The sequence below is a fragment of the Oncorhynchus gorbuscha genome, linkage group LG14 (assembly GCF_021184085.1).
Source record: "Oncorhynchus gorbuscha isolate QuinsamMale2020 ecotype Even-year linkage group LG14, OgorEven_v1.0, whole genome shotgun sequence".
Taxonomy (NCBI): Eukaryota; Metazoa; Chordata; class Actinopteri; order Salmoniformes; family Salmonidae; genus Oncorhynchus; species Oncorhynchus gorbuscha.
The window spans coordinates 36763197-36778313 of record NC_060186.1 but is presented as its reverse complement, the minus strand read 5'-3'; positions in this window follow the sequence as shown (position 1 = coordinate 36778313).

Sequence of the window (15117 nt, the reverse complement as noted above, 5' to 3'; positions counted from 1 at the left end):
CCATGCCGGATCCGGTAGCGTAATCATAGCCTCAAGCTCATTACCATAACGCAACGTTAACTATTCATGAAAATCGCAAATTAAATGAAATGAATATGCTAACTCTCAAGCTTAGCCTTTTGTTAACAACACTGTTATCTCAGATTTTCAAAAATATGCTTCTCATAGCAAACTAGCATTTGTGTAACAGTACTGATAACTAGCGTAGCATTTAGCATTAGCATCAGCAGGAAACATTTTCACAAAAACATTCAAATAAATCTTTTACCTTTGAAGAACTTGAGATGTTTTAAATGAGGAGACTCTCAGTTAGATAGCAATGTTCAGTTTTTCCTGAAGATTTTTTTTGCAGGAGAAATCGGTCCGTTTGGTGGCGTCACGTTTGGCTACCAAAAAAAAAACGAAAATTCAGTTATCCAAACGCCGAACTTTTTTCCAAATTAACTCCATAATATCGACTGAAACATGGCAGATGTTGTTTAGAACCATTCACATATCTCTTCAATGATGCACACTTCCAGGAACGATACCTCGCTGTCTGTATCGCATGGTAAAAGCTTTGCCGCTGAGAGTTACGCACCAACGTGGACAAAGGACACCGGACGGGACCCTGGCAAATGTAGTCTCTTATGGCCAATCTTCCAATGATATGCCTACAAATACGTCACAATGCTGCAGACATCTTGGAGGAACGGCAGAGCGCATAAGCTCGTTCACAGCATATTCACAGCCATATAAGCAGCAAATGGGAAACAGAGCCTCAAAAATCCTGCTCATTTCCTGGTTGAAGTTGCATCTTGGTTTCGCCTGTAAGATCAGTTCTGGGGCACCCAAAGATAATATCTTTGCAGCTTTGAAAACGTCAGAGTGTTTTCTTTCCAAAGCTGGCAATTATATGCATAGTTGAGCATCTTTTCGTGACAAAATATTGCTCTTAAAAACGGGCACGTTTTTTATCCAATAATGAAATAGCGCCCCCCTAGCTTCAACTGGTTAAGGCTGATCTGTAGTCAATGAATGGACAGCATTCTCACATATGTATTCCTCTTATCTAGGTGGGTGAGGGCAGTTTGGAGTGCAATTGAGATTGCATCATCTTTGGATCTGTTGTGGTTGTATGCAAATTAGAGTGGTTCTAAGGTGTCTGGGATGATGGAGTGTGCCACAACCAGCCTTTCAAAGCACTTCATGATTACAGATGTGAGTGCTACAGGGCAGTACTCATCGTGGCATGAAGCCTAAGAGTTCTTGGAACCAGGAACGATGGTGGTCAGTTTAAGACGTGGGGATTACAGACTTGAAAATGACTGAATATGCATGCCAGCTGTTTTGCGCATGCTCTGAGAAAGGGCCCTGGACTACTGTTCGGCCTTCGCAGCCTTGACCTGATTAAAGACGTTACTCATGTCGGCCTCGGAGAGAGAGATATCATCCAGTTCTCTGGGTAGGTGGGGCCCTCACACAATAGCCCATATTAACATATGCACCCTGAGAAACAAGGACCATGAAGTCAATAACTTGCTTGTAACAGATGACATTCATATTCTGACTATCTCTGAAACTCACTTAGATGATACCTTTGATGATACAGTGGTAGCAATACATGGTTATAACATCTACCGAAAAGACAGAAATGCCAACAGAGGCGGTGTTGCGGTCTATATTCAGCACCACATTCCTGTAAAGCTTAGAGACGATCTCATGTTTAATACTGTTGAAGTAATATGGCTACAGGTTAATTTGCCTCACCTAAAGCCCATTCTTGTGGGACGCTGCTATAGTGCTAACAGTCAGTATCTGGATAATATGTGTGAAATGCTTGATCATGTTTGTGATATCAACAGAGAAGTATATTTTCTGGGTGATTTAAATATTGACTGGCTATCATCAAGCTGCCCACTCAGGAAAAAACCTCAAACTGTAACCAATGCCTGCAACCTGGATCAGGTTGTCAGTCAACCTACCAGGGTAGTTACAAACAGCACAGGAATTAAATAATCAACATGTATTGATCATTAATGTCAGTCTTGTCCCTGTGCTCCCCATGCGCCATCTGCTGGTCCTTACACCCTAATCATCATTTAGTCTTCCCACACCTGCCCGAGTCTGTGGCATTTTTACTAACACTGCAGATATTTGCTTTAAAGCAGTATCCAAATCCATTGGATGTAGTGATCACAATATAATAGCCATATCTAGGAAAACCAAAGTTCCAAAGGCTGGGCCTAATATAGTGTAAGAGGTCACACAAGAAGATGTGTAGTGATTCATATGTTGATGTAAATAATATTTGCTGGTCTGTGGTGTGTAATGAGGAGCAACCAGACTCTGCACTTGATGCATTTATGAAAATACTTATTCCAGTTACTAATAAGCACGCACCCATTAAGATTACTGTAAAAAAATTAAATCCCCTTGGATTGATGAGGAATTTAAAAACTATGGTTGAGAGGGGATGATGCAAAAGGTATGGCAATTAAGTCTGAAAGCCCAACTGATTGGCAATAATGTGTCCCTGAACAAAGGGGGGGTGGGTCAAAATAAAAAATAACAGTCAGTATCTGGTGTGGCCACCAGATGCATTAAGTACCTCAGTGCATCTCCTCCTCATGGACTGCACCAGATTTGCCAGTTCTTGTTGTGAGAGGGTACCCCACTCTTCCACCAAGGCACCTGCAAGTTCCCGGACATCTCCGATCCATCAGTTCCCAGACATGCTCAATGAGATTGAGATCTGGGCTCTTCGTGGCCATGGCAGAACACTGACATTCCTGTCTTGCAGGAATTCACGCACAGAACGAGCAGTATGGCTGGTGGCATTGTCATACTGAGGGTCATGTCAGGATGAGCCTGCAGGAAGGGTAGCACATGAGGGAGGAGGATGTCTTCCCTGTAACGCACAGAGTTGAGATTGCCTGCAATGACAACAAGCTCAGTCCGATGATGCTGTGACACGTCGCCCCAGACCATGACGGACCCTCCACCTCCAAATTGATCCCACTCCAGAGTACAGGCCTCGGTGTAACGCTCATTCCTTCAACGATAAACGTGAATCCGACCATCACCCCTGATGAGACAAAACCGCAACTCGTCAGTGAAGAGCACTTTTTTCCAGTCCTGTCAGAGTTCGTCGCGTTCTCCATCCTGTCTCAAGCGTTTGTCCAACGTTGGCATGTCTCCTGTGTTACAGGGCACAGACGGTGAGAGCCGCCAATAAACGCAGGATTAAGAGTCCAAGGTATTGTTGCGCACCCACTCGCAACCTGGTCCAGCGACGGTGGGTTTGTGCCCGTAGGCGACATTGTTGCCGGTGATGTCTGGTGAGGACCTGCCTTACAACAGGCCTACAAGCCCTCAGTCCAGCCTCTCTCAGCCTATTGCGGACAGTCTGAGCGCTGATGGAGGGGTTGTGCGTTCCTGGTGTAACTCGGGCAGTTGTTGTTGCCATCCTGTACCTGTCCCACAAGTGTGATGTTTGGATGTATGCACGCATCTATGAAGAGGGAACGCAACACCCTGCTACAACTCAACTCTCCGTGAAGTGAAAGAGGTATGGACTGTAGGTGTGAGTAAGTATGACAAAAGGCAGAGAATTGACAGTTTACTAGGAAAAGGGGAAAAGGGGCTGGACGGAACCAAAGCAAAGAAGGTAAATCTCAAAGCCCCCCTGTCCTACCTTACCTGCCTACCCACTACTTACCTAATTTAGCACTACCTGTTGCCCTAACCAAAATACAGGAGGTGGTCCGCCCAGGTCTTACTTAGTGTGCCTAGAGAGTAAATATACTACGGGTATATGTATACCCGCGGGCCACTTGCCTAAGCACTCCCTAGGTGCCTTCCCCTTCTCCCCTGGGAACAAATGAAACAGAATATTGAACAACCCACTTCACAACAAAACTGAGAAAAAACTAACTCAGGCCATTAAAGAAGCTCTGACAAAGCAACAAACACAGAACATACCAAAGCTGCTACCAACAAGAACTAACATAGTACATACCAACGACCAACATGCTATACCTCTCAGCCATCAACCTCCTCTCTCAGCAATGATCTATATCACAATCAATCTCTCCCCTGAACAACAGAACACTGGGCTTTTTTTGCTTCAGAAGGCATTGGAAATTGGAGACAGCTGCGTCCTCACGGTCAGCTCTCCAATTAATCATGGAGTGGACCATTCAGCTGCTGGGGGATTTCAGGAAGCCATCTCCTGAAACACACTTAAATACACAAACTACAACACAGAAACTGGGGAACTAACACAGATCCCGTGCAGGTGTTGTTACACGTGGTCTGCCACTGCAGGGGCGATCCGCTGTCCATCCTGTCTCCCTGTAGTGCTGTTTTAGGTGTCTCACAGTACAGACATTGCAATTTATTGCCCTGACCACATCTGCAGTCCTCATGCCTCCTTGCAGCATGACCAAGGCACGTTCACGCAGGTGAGCAGGGACCTTGGGCATCTTTCTTTTGGTATTTTTCAGAGTCAGTAGAAAGGCCTCTTTTACTGTCCTAAGTTTTCATAACTGTGACCTTAATTGCCCACCGTCTGTAAGCTGTTAGTGTCTTAACGACCGTTCCACAGGTGCATGTTAATGAATTGTTTATGGTTCATTGAACAAGCATGGGAAACAGTGTTAAAACCCTTTGCAATGAAGATCTGTGAAGTTAGTTGAATTTTTATGAATTATCTTTGAAAGACAGGGTCCTGAAAAAGGGGACGTTTTTTTCTGAGTTTGAAATGCACATTATTAATAATCTCTCCTCGCTGAAAGTGGAGGAGAGATTGACTTCATCACTGCTTTTATTTATGAGCGGTATGACTAGTTGAATGCACCGAGCTGTCTGTATAAACGACTGGCACACAGCTCAGGCACACAGCTCAGACACCCATGCATGCCCCACAAGACATGCCACAAGAGGTCTCTTCACAGTCCCCAAGTCCAGAACAGACTATGGGAGGCACACAGTACTACATAGAGCCATGACTACATGGAATTCTATTCCACATCAAGTAACTTACTTAACCAGTAAAATAATTTGATTTTATGGAACATTGGGGACTGTGAAGCAAAGCAAACATTGGCACAGACACACATACCCACACACGATAACATTCACACTATACATGAACAAATATTTAGTACTGTAGATATGTGGTAGTGGTAGAGTAGGGGCCTGAGGGCACACAGTGTGTTGTGAAATCTATGAATGTATTGTAATGTTTTACCACTGTATAAACTGCCTTAATTTTGCTGGACCCCAGGAAGAGTAGCTGCTGCTTTGGCAGATACAAAATATAAATGCTCCTGGTTGTTGCAGAAATTGACCCACTACAGTTTACTTCAGCATCTACTTCCTTTTGCCGATTATTCCTTTAAACATATGACTTGACCCATCTACTTATGAATTACTGCCCCACAGGGGCGTGAAGTAAATAACACAAAAATGGGCTCCTAGCCTCCCACGCATAGACTTCTTTCTGTCCCTTACATGAAAACAAAACAATATAAAAACAAAATAAATGTTTTATTAACATAAAACTTGTCACGTCCTGACCTTAGTTCCTTTTTTATGTCTCTATTTTAGTTTGGTCAGGGTGTGAGTTGGGGTGGGCATTCTATGTTTTCTATTTCTATGTGTTTGGCCTGGTATGGTTCCCAATCAGAGGCAGCTGGCTATCCTATCCTCTGATTGAGAACCATACTTAGGCAGCCTGTTCTCCCACTATGGGTTGTGGGTAGTTATTCTCTGTTTAGTGTGGTTTGCACCTGACGGAGCTGTTTCGGTTGTTTCTTTTGTTCCTTGTTGTATTTATTGTTCAGTTTATTAAAATAATGATGAACACTTACGACGCTGCATCTTGGTCCTCGCCTTCTTCCACCAACGGTCGTTACAAAACTAATTTTAAAAAACCCTTTTTTTTTTAAATAAAGTGGATCTGTAAACCAACTGAATCTCAAAACTAATAGAAATAAAAACACATAAACTATAATAATAACCTTGCTGCCCACACTTTGCATGTCTGCAGCTGCCTCAGATACAGAGGAATAGCTCGGAACACACGCAAATACACAGGATCAACACGGCCAACCTGCAGTGGCAGGGCCAGGGACACTGAACCCACACAGACCAGTGTGATATTAAACACTGGAATGAGAGCGGAAGGGGAAGTAGCAAAATGTTTGAGAGAGGGAGAGACGTCTAAATGATGAAATAGCCGTTAAGGTTCAGCGAACAACTGTCTCACTCAAAGGGCGAGAGAGAGAGAGAGAGACGGGGACTGAAAGAGATAATACCCTCCGTCTGTGAACACCGTTTGTTCATATTACTGTAGGTTTCATGATATGTTGATGATCCTGAGGCACTGCATTTCTATAGAACGAAGCATTACACACTAATTTAGGTTTATTAATCCCCAAATAAGAGACAGAGAGAGAGGCAGACTGTGTACTGGGAGGAGTGTGTATGTGTGGTGAGTGTATGTGGGGAGGGCTAACATTCATGTAGCCTACATTTATGTGGAAGACTATCACTATATAGAGTGCATTGGGAAAGTATTCAGACGCCTTGACTTTTTCCACATTTTGTTACATTTCATCCTTATTCTAAATTTGATTTTTTTTAAACAATCTTCACACAAATGCCCCATAATGACAAAGCAAAAACAGGTTTTTAGAAATTTTAGCAAATGTATTCTAAATAAAAACTGAAATATCACATTTACATAAGAATTCAGACACTTTACTAAGCACTTTCTTGAAGCACCTTTGGCAGCGATTACAGCCTTGAGTCTTCTTGGGCATTATGCTACAATCTTGGCACATCTGTATTTGAGGAATTTCTCCCATTCTTTTCTGCAGATCCTTTCACGTTCTGTCAGGTTGGATGGGGAGCATCACCGCACAGCTATTTTCAGGTCTCTCCAGAGATGTTTGGTTGGGTTTAAGTCCGGGCTCTGGTTGGGCCACTCAAGGACATCCACAGACTCCTGAAGCCACTTCTGCATTGTCTTGGCTGTGTGCTTAGGGCGTTGTTCTGTTGGAAGGTGAACCTTTGCCCATCTGAAGTCCTTTCTGCTCTGGAGCAGGTTTTCATCAAGGATCTCTCTGTACTTTGCTCCGTTAGTCTCCCAGTCTCCGACTAGTGTCCCAGTCACTGTCTGTGAAAATCATCCCCACAGCATGATGCTGGCACCACCATGCTTCACCATAGGGGTGGTGCCAAGTTTCCTCCAGATGTGATACTTGGCATTCAGGCCCAAGAGTTCAATCTTCATTTCATAAGACCAGAGAATCTTGTTTCTCATGATCCGAGAGTACTTTAGGTGCCTCCAAACAGGCTTATGTGCATTTTACTAAGGAGTGGCTTCCGTCTGGCCACTCTACCATAAAGGCCAGATTGGTGGAGTGATGCAGAGATGGTTGTCCTTCTGGAAGATTCTCCCATCTCCACAGAGGAACTCTGGAGCTCTTCTAGCTCTGACATGCACTGTCAACTGTGGGACTTTTATATAGACAGGTGTGTGCCTTTTCAAATCATGTCCAATCAATTGAATTTACCACAGGTGGACTCTAATCAAGTTGTAGAACCATCTCAAGGATGATCAATGGAAACAGGATGCACCTGAGCTCAATTCTGAGTCTCATAGCAAATGGCCAGAATACTTACACTACTTTTCAAAAGTTTGGGGTCACTTAGAAATGTCCTTGTTAAAAAGCGAATTGATCATTAGAAAACCCTTTGCAATTATGTTTGCACAGCTGTTGGTCTGATTAAAGAAGCAACAAAACTGGCCTTCTTTACACTACAGTGCCTTGCAAATGTATTCACCCCCTTGGCATTTTTCCTTATTTGTTTCGTTACAACCTGGAATTAAAATAGATTTTCTGAGGGTTTGTATCATTTGATTTACACAACATGCCTACCACTTTGAAGATGCAAAATATGTTTTATTGTGAAACAAGCATGAAATAAAAAAACTTAACTTGAGAGTGCACAACTATCCCCCCCCCCCCCCAAGTCAATACTTTGTAGAGCCACCATTTGGAGCAATCACAGCTGCAAGTCTCTTGGAGTATGTCTCTATAAGCTTGGCACATCTAGTCACTGGGATTTTTGCCCATTCTTCAAGGCAAAACTGCTCCAGCTCCTTCAAGTAGGAAGGGTTCTTTAAGTCCTACCACAGATTCTCAATTGGATTGACGTCCGGGCTTTGACTGGGCCATTGCAATACATTTAAATGTGTTCCTGTCAAACCACTTGAGTGTTGCTTTAGCAGATGCTTAGGATCATTGTCCTGCTGGAAGGTGAACCTCCGTCCCAGTCTCAAATCTCCGCAAGACTGAAACAGGTTTCCCTCAAGAATTTCCCTGCATTTAGTGCCATCCATCATTCCTTAAACAAATTCTGACCAGTTTCCCAGTCCCTGCCGATGGAAAAACATCCCCACAGCATGATGCGCCACCATCATGCTTCACTGTGGGGATGGCGTCCTATGGATGATGAGAGGTGTTGGGTTTGCGCCAGACATAGCGTGTTCCATTATGGCAAAAAAAGCTACATTTTGTCTCATCTGACCAGAGTACCTTCTTTCATATGTTTGGGGAGTCTCCAACTTGCCTTTTGGCGAATACCAAATGTGTTTGCTTATTATTTTCTTCAATCAATGGCTTTTTTCTGGTCATTTTTCTGTGAAGCCCAGCTCTGTGGTGTATGGCTTAAAGTGGTCCTATGGATAGATACTCCAATCTCCGCTGTGGAGCTTAGCAGCACCTTCGGGGTTATCTTTGGTCTCTTTGTTGCCTCTCTGATTAATGCCCTCCTTGCCTGGTCTACTTGGTGGGTGGCCCTCTCTTGTCAGGTTTGTTAACATTCCATATTCTTTCAATTTTAATAATGGATTTATGGTGCTCTGTGGGATGTTCAAAGTTATTTTTTAAATTTCACTTCACCAATTTGTACTATTTTATGTATGTCCATTACATGAAATCCAAATAAATATCTATTAAAATTACAGGTTGTAATGCAACAAAATAGGAAAAACACCAAGGGGGATGAATACTTTTGCAAGGCACTGTAGTTGAGTATCTGGTGCATCAGCATTTTGGGGTTCTATTACAGGTTCAAAATGGCCAGAAACAAATACATTTCTTCTGAAACTCATCAGTCTATTCTTGTTCTGAGAAATGAAAGCTATTCCATGTGAGAAATTGCCAAGAAACTGAAGATCTCGTACAACACTGTGTACTACTCCCTTCACAGAACAGCGCAAACTGGCCCTAACCAGAATAGAAAGAGGAGTGGGAGGCCCCGGTGCACAACTGAGCTAAAGGACAAGTACATTGGGGCGGCAGGGTAGCCTAGTGGTTAGATAGTTGAACTAGTAACCGGAAGGTTGCAAGTTCAAATCCCCGAGCTGACAAGGTACAAATCTGTCGTTCTGCCCCTGAACAGACAGTTAACCCACTGTTCCTAGGCCGTCATTGAAAATAAGTATCTGTTCTTAACTGACTCATACCCGTCTCAACGTCAACAGTGAAGAGGCAACTCCAGGATGCTGGCCTTCTAGGCAGAGTTGCAAAGAGAAATACATATATCTCAGACTGGCCAATAAAAAACATATTAAGATGGGCAAAAGAACACAGACACTGGATACCAGGAAGACTGGAAAAGAGTGTTATGGACAGACAAATCTAAGTTTGAGGTTTTCGGATCAGAAAGAAGAACATTTGTGAGACGCAGAAAAAAATGAAAAGATGCTGGAGGAGTGCTTGACGCCATCTGTCAAGCATTTTGGAAGCAATGAGATGGTCTGGGAGTGCTTTGGTGGTGATAAAGTGGGTGATTTGTACAGGGTATAAGGGATCTTGAAGAAGGAAGGCTATCACTCCATTTTGCAACGCCATGCCATACTCTGTGGACGGCGCTTAATTGGAGCCCATTTCCTCCTACAACAGGACAATGACTCAAAGCACAGCTCCAAAATATGCAAGAACTATTTAGGGAGGAAGCAGTCAGCTGTTATTATATCTACAATGGACTGGCCAGCACAGTCACTGGATCTCAACCCTATTGTGCTGTTGTGGAAGCAGCTTGACCGTATGGTACATAAGAAGTGCCCATCAAGCCACTCCAACTTGTGGGAGGTGCTTCAGGAAGCATGGGGTGAAATCACTTCAGAGTTCCTCAACAAATTGACAACTGGAATGCCAAAGGACTGCAAGGCTGTAATTGCTGCAAATGGAGAATTCTTTGACAAAAGCAAAGTTTGTGGGACACAATTATTGTTTCAATTAAAAATCATTATTTACAACCTTGTTAACATCCTTACTATATTTCCTATTCATTTTGCAACTCGTTTCATGTATGTTTTCATGGAAAACAAAGACATTTCTTAAGTTAATAAGTATCTGTTTTTTTATTTTTTTTAAATTAGCAAATATTTTTAACATCTTGTTTTTACTTTGTCATCATGGAGTATATGTTTATGAAGAACATGTTTACTTAACACTTGTGTAGTCTTCTTAGCATTCTGTATACTCCCCTTGTCCTAAGGGTCAAAATGACCTGCCTTCACTAATCTTAATTGAACTTTATGTTATGCTGGTGAATGAGGACCCAAAAGTGACTTAGCGAAAACAGAGTCTTTATTCCAGTATATGGCAAAAGTAATAATCCTGGAAAAATCAAGAAGAAAACAAAACAGGAAAAAACTTAAATCCACTCGTAGTAACGAGGACAGACTGGAGACTCGACCATTGACTGCAGGTTGCTTCGGGAAGGCACCGACCGTAGCAGACTAAGACACCTGCTCACACGCAGCATCTGAAGGAGACAAAACACGACAGGGCGAGACAAGGACACAGCACAGCGAACATCATACAAGGATCCGACAAGGACAGAAGCGGAAAACAAGGGGAGAAATAGGGACTCTAATCAGAGGGCAAAATATGGGACAGGTGTGAAAAGAGTAAATGAGTGAGTTAGGAGAATGAGGAACAGCTGGGAGCAGGAACGGAACGATAGAGAGAAGAGAGAGAGGGAGGGGGAGAGAGAGGGATAGAAAAAGGGAACGAACCTAATAAGACCAGCAGGGGGAAACGAACAGAAGGGAAAGCACAAGGACAAGACAATATATGACAAAACATGACACTTTAAACCCCAAATCTATTTTGCATGAATGAACAACCTGTCATTCATCACAAACTTTGTGAATATCTGGGTTTTCCCTCTTCCCCATGCAGGAAGTGCATTTAAACACCTGTCATAATTGTTTTCTTTACTGAAGTAAAGGTTTATTACTGCAGAGGTGTAAACGTGCATTTTTTTTAGCAAGAGATAGCACTTGTATAGCCTAAGAAAGTAGCAGAAATGTGCAGAAAGTAGTTTTGAATGCATTTTATTGAAGGGAAACAGTAACAGTCTTGAACTTTTTAGGCAACATAATTCTTATATACTGTATGATGAGGAATTCAACTATAAAATATTAGTCTTCTCCCATTTTTTTAACCATCGCCCCCCCCCAAGGTGTATAAACAACAACAAAAAATAATAATAAAATAAGATAGATACAAAAAAATGAAGAACATAAATCAATCAACTCTAATTAGCACATATAGCAAGTCTGCGCAGAAATGTTCTAACATCTAGTGAATAGTGAAGACTGTTATAGCAGCAAACTCCATGATTTTGGAATGAGACTAGCAGGTGTCCACACACTTTGGGTAATGTTGTGTACATTTAAATTACACATCATTCTCTAGAAAGCTAACATCAACTTGACAGTGGTGATCCAGTGCATTTAACAACCCCTCAAAATACCATGCTTTGCTACCATTAAACCACAGATTAGCCTTTGTAGTCATCATTTATATTTGTTTGCTCACAGCCCAACTCCATTGTTTACCAGTACATTCCAGAGAGAGAGAGAGAGAGAGAGGGAATGGTATGGAGATGAGATGCAGCCAGTGTGTGCGCATGCTTGCATGTTTATAGCCAGCCCACTGCTGTGAGCTGTAGAGCAGTGTTGGGGAGAGGCCTAATGGTTACTTATGCCCTGAGGGCCAACAGTTCAACCCAGTTCAAAGGGATCAACAGAGCCATTTTAATATTCCAATCAAACATTCGTTAACATTTATGTAAGAGGCTGAAGCCTGAACTGGGCTAATAAAACAACCAGGAGACTGTTAAAAAGATTACGCCCCAAATGGCACCCTATTCCCTATGTAGTGCAACATTTTTGCCAGGGCCAATAGGGGAAATGATACCATTTGGGACACACCCATAAGCTAGTTGTTGTTTATTTGCATGGTTGAGGTTAAGTGCATTGCTTCAGGGGAAAACAGGCAAAGGGATTTAAGATGCTTGACTATTGCATTGCACTCCGTTCCTCTTTCTAGCTGGAATTCTCTGCGATATACTTGACTCAAACCCTTTTTTTTGCTCTTTGGGGAGCATAGGTCATTCACAAACATCCGCCATTAGGTTCAGTGTTGAGTGGTTTTCTCCACCATTCTATGACTGCTCTGTATACACAGCAGCAGATTTGAGAGCAGACTCTCGATCACCAGGTTGTCCATGCTACTCAGCACCTACAGAGTTAAAATAGGGGGAAGTAAGGGAAACTATGGAGAGACAGGGAGAAAGTGGGAGTGACATTAGAATGGTTCTGTCTGATGGTACATTATGTTTTGTAAGAGCATGGCTGACTAGGCTGTTTTCAAGCCATTTATTTGCTTTACCAAAGATGGTGGTGTGTGTGTGTGTGTGTGTGTGTGTGTGTGTGTGTGTGTGTGTGTGTGTGTGTGTGTGTGTGTGTGTGTGTGTGTGTGTGTGTGTGTGTGTGTGTGTGTGTGTGTGTGTGTGTGTGTGTGTGTGTGTGTGTGTGTGTGTGTGTGTGTGTGTGTGCGTGCATGTGGGTGTGTAGCTTGGTTGTAGCAGCCCTCTCTTGTGGTCCCTTTGCTGCCATGCTAAGTGATGTGCGTGTGCCGTCATACGATAACATCCAGCAACTGTATCCTGTCCCATATATAGAAAGAGGGCCTGAGAGGGGAAAAGATAGCTAAGCGCTAAGGCAAATGAATACCCTGCAGAGCTACATGCAAATGGCTGGTGGCTGGTCTTGTATGGCACATATGGGAGTTTTTACAGCTCACTGTGGACAGTTTTCCGTTCTCTGAGCGCTGAGGAATTGTTACCTGCTAATGACCATGCTCTGCACCGGCTAACAGATGAGGTCTAGATGGGGGGGAAAGAGGATGGAAAGAGCAATCGAGAGTAAATACAGAACACAGGGGTTGCTGCTCTAAAGGGCTCTGGTCAAAAGTAGTGTACTCTATGGGGAATAGGGTACCATTTGGAACCCGCAGAGCGACTATTCTACAGCGGTACAAGTCAGGTCCTCACTTATGAGAGGCACTCTTTCAGAGAGATGTATTTGGGGGCTTCCCGAGGTCTGTCAAAACTCTTTAAAAAAACCTGTTAAAAAAGGCAGGGATTAACTCTTCATCTCGAGCCAAACTACAGTCCCTTTCTTAGTATACTAAAATATAACTGGATTTTTTTTTTTACAGATTATTAAAAGCCTTCCTGCATTTCGCCCACTATGTTCCTGTCTCAGGAAAATAATTAATAGCTTTCTTTTAAAAAGGGGTGTGCCGATGAAGCACTGGGCCAAGTTCTCAAGCACCAGCGCAGTATGGCAAAGTCATTTGTGAATGACAAACTGTAGACTGTCATCGTTGCATACGTTTCTAGGGAACTCTAAGCATATCATAAACAATTAATAGAATGATAATATGTTGTCATAAATCCCAGAAAATACCTCATAAAAAGCATCTAAACAGTCTGAGGTCCGGTAATGAGAATTTCTCTTACTAGTTTAAGGGGAGCTCTTTCCTTGCCAACAAAACCCAGAGAAAGATTAAATAGAACAAACATAGCCATAAGGATAATACTACACAAATGGCTATGGGCCCTAGTCAAAAGTAGTGTACGATGAAGGCAATAAAGTGCCATTTGGACCTCACAATATATCCCTATACTGAGGAAGGAGTGTGCGTCTGTTTCAAGCCTGCAGCTTCTGCCTACAGAGTTGCTGCTGGAAACACTTTAGCTCGCAGCATAGTGGCAAATACAAGCCTGCGACATTAAATCAGCAAGCATGGCCATATTGTAAGGCTGGAAACAATTTGAATGCCTCGTCACATGAGAGCATTTGTGCTATTCCAGGCCCGAGTTAAGAAAAACATTGGGATCCCGAATGGCACCCTATTTCCTACAAAGTGCACTAGCTTTGCACAGGGCTCTGCTCCCTGGGTTTGTGTGCACTGGAGCAACCTTCCCTGGGACTCTGGTCCCCCTTTAACCCCAGAAGGTCAGCTGTCAGTGTGTGTGTGTGTGTGTGTGTGTGTGTGTGTGTGTGTGTGTGTGTGTGTGTGTGTGTGTGTGTGTGTGTGTGTGTGTGTGTGTGTGTGTGTGTGTGTGTGTGTGTGTGTGTGTGTGTGTGTGTGTGTGTGTGTGTGTGTGTGTGTGTGTGTGTCAGCCATCAGTGGACAGATCATAACCAGCCTGGCTGATCTGATAAAGTGTGTTACTTTCTGATGGACATGATGGGAGGAACTGGTTGGCTGGATCAACAGAGCATAGTAGTGCTGATACGGTGAGAGAGAATTCTCTCTCTCTCTCCCCCTCCCCCCCTCTCAATTAAATTAAAATGGGCTTTATTGGCGTGGGAATCGTGTTTACATTGGTAAAGCAAGCGAAATAAACAAACAACAAAAATCAACAAAGTGCAAAAACCTATTACACACAGAAAAGGTAAACATTACACAAAGTTTCAAGAAAATATTGTATAAAATATTAGTGGTTAATTTTATTAGCGGCTTCTTAGAGTAGGGCTGATGAGGTGACAGAGGACCTGCATGCATTCTCTCTCCCTCTCTCTCCAAGGCCTGTCTTGTGTACTCTTAAACTTAACCATAGGTGAAATGCAGAGCACTAGTCAAAGTGTACGTGGTGCTCTCTATGTGGTGCTCCAGTACAGCTGTATGTGTCACACAGGGTAGGAGTTCTTTTTTCATATAGAGACCTGTTCCAAACGGACCTGAGGAC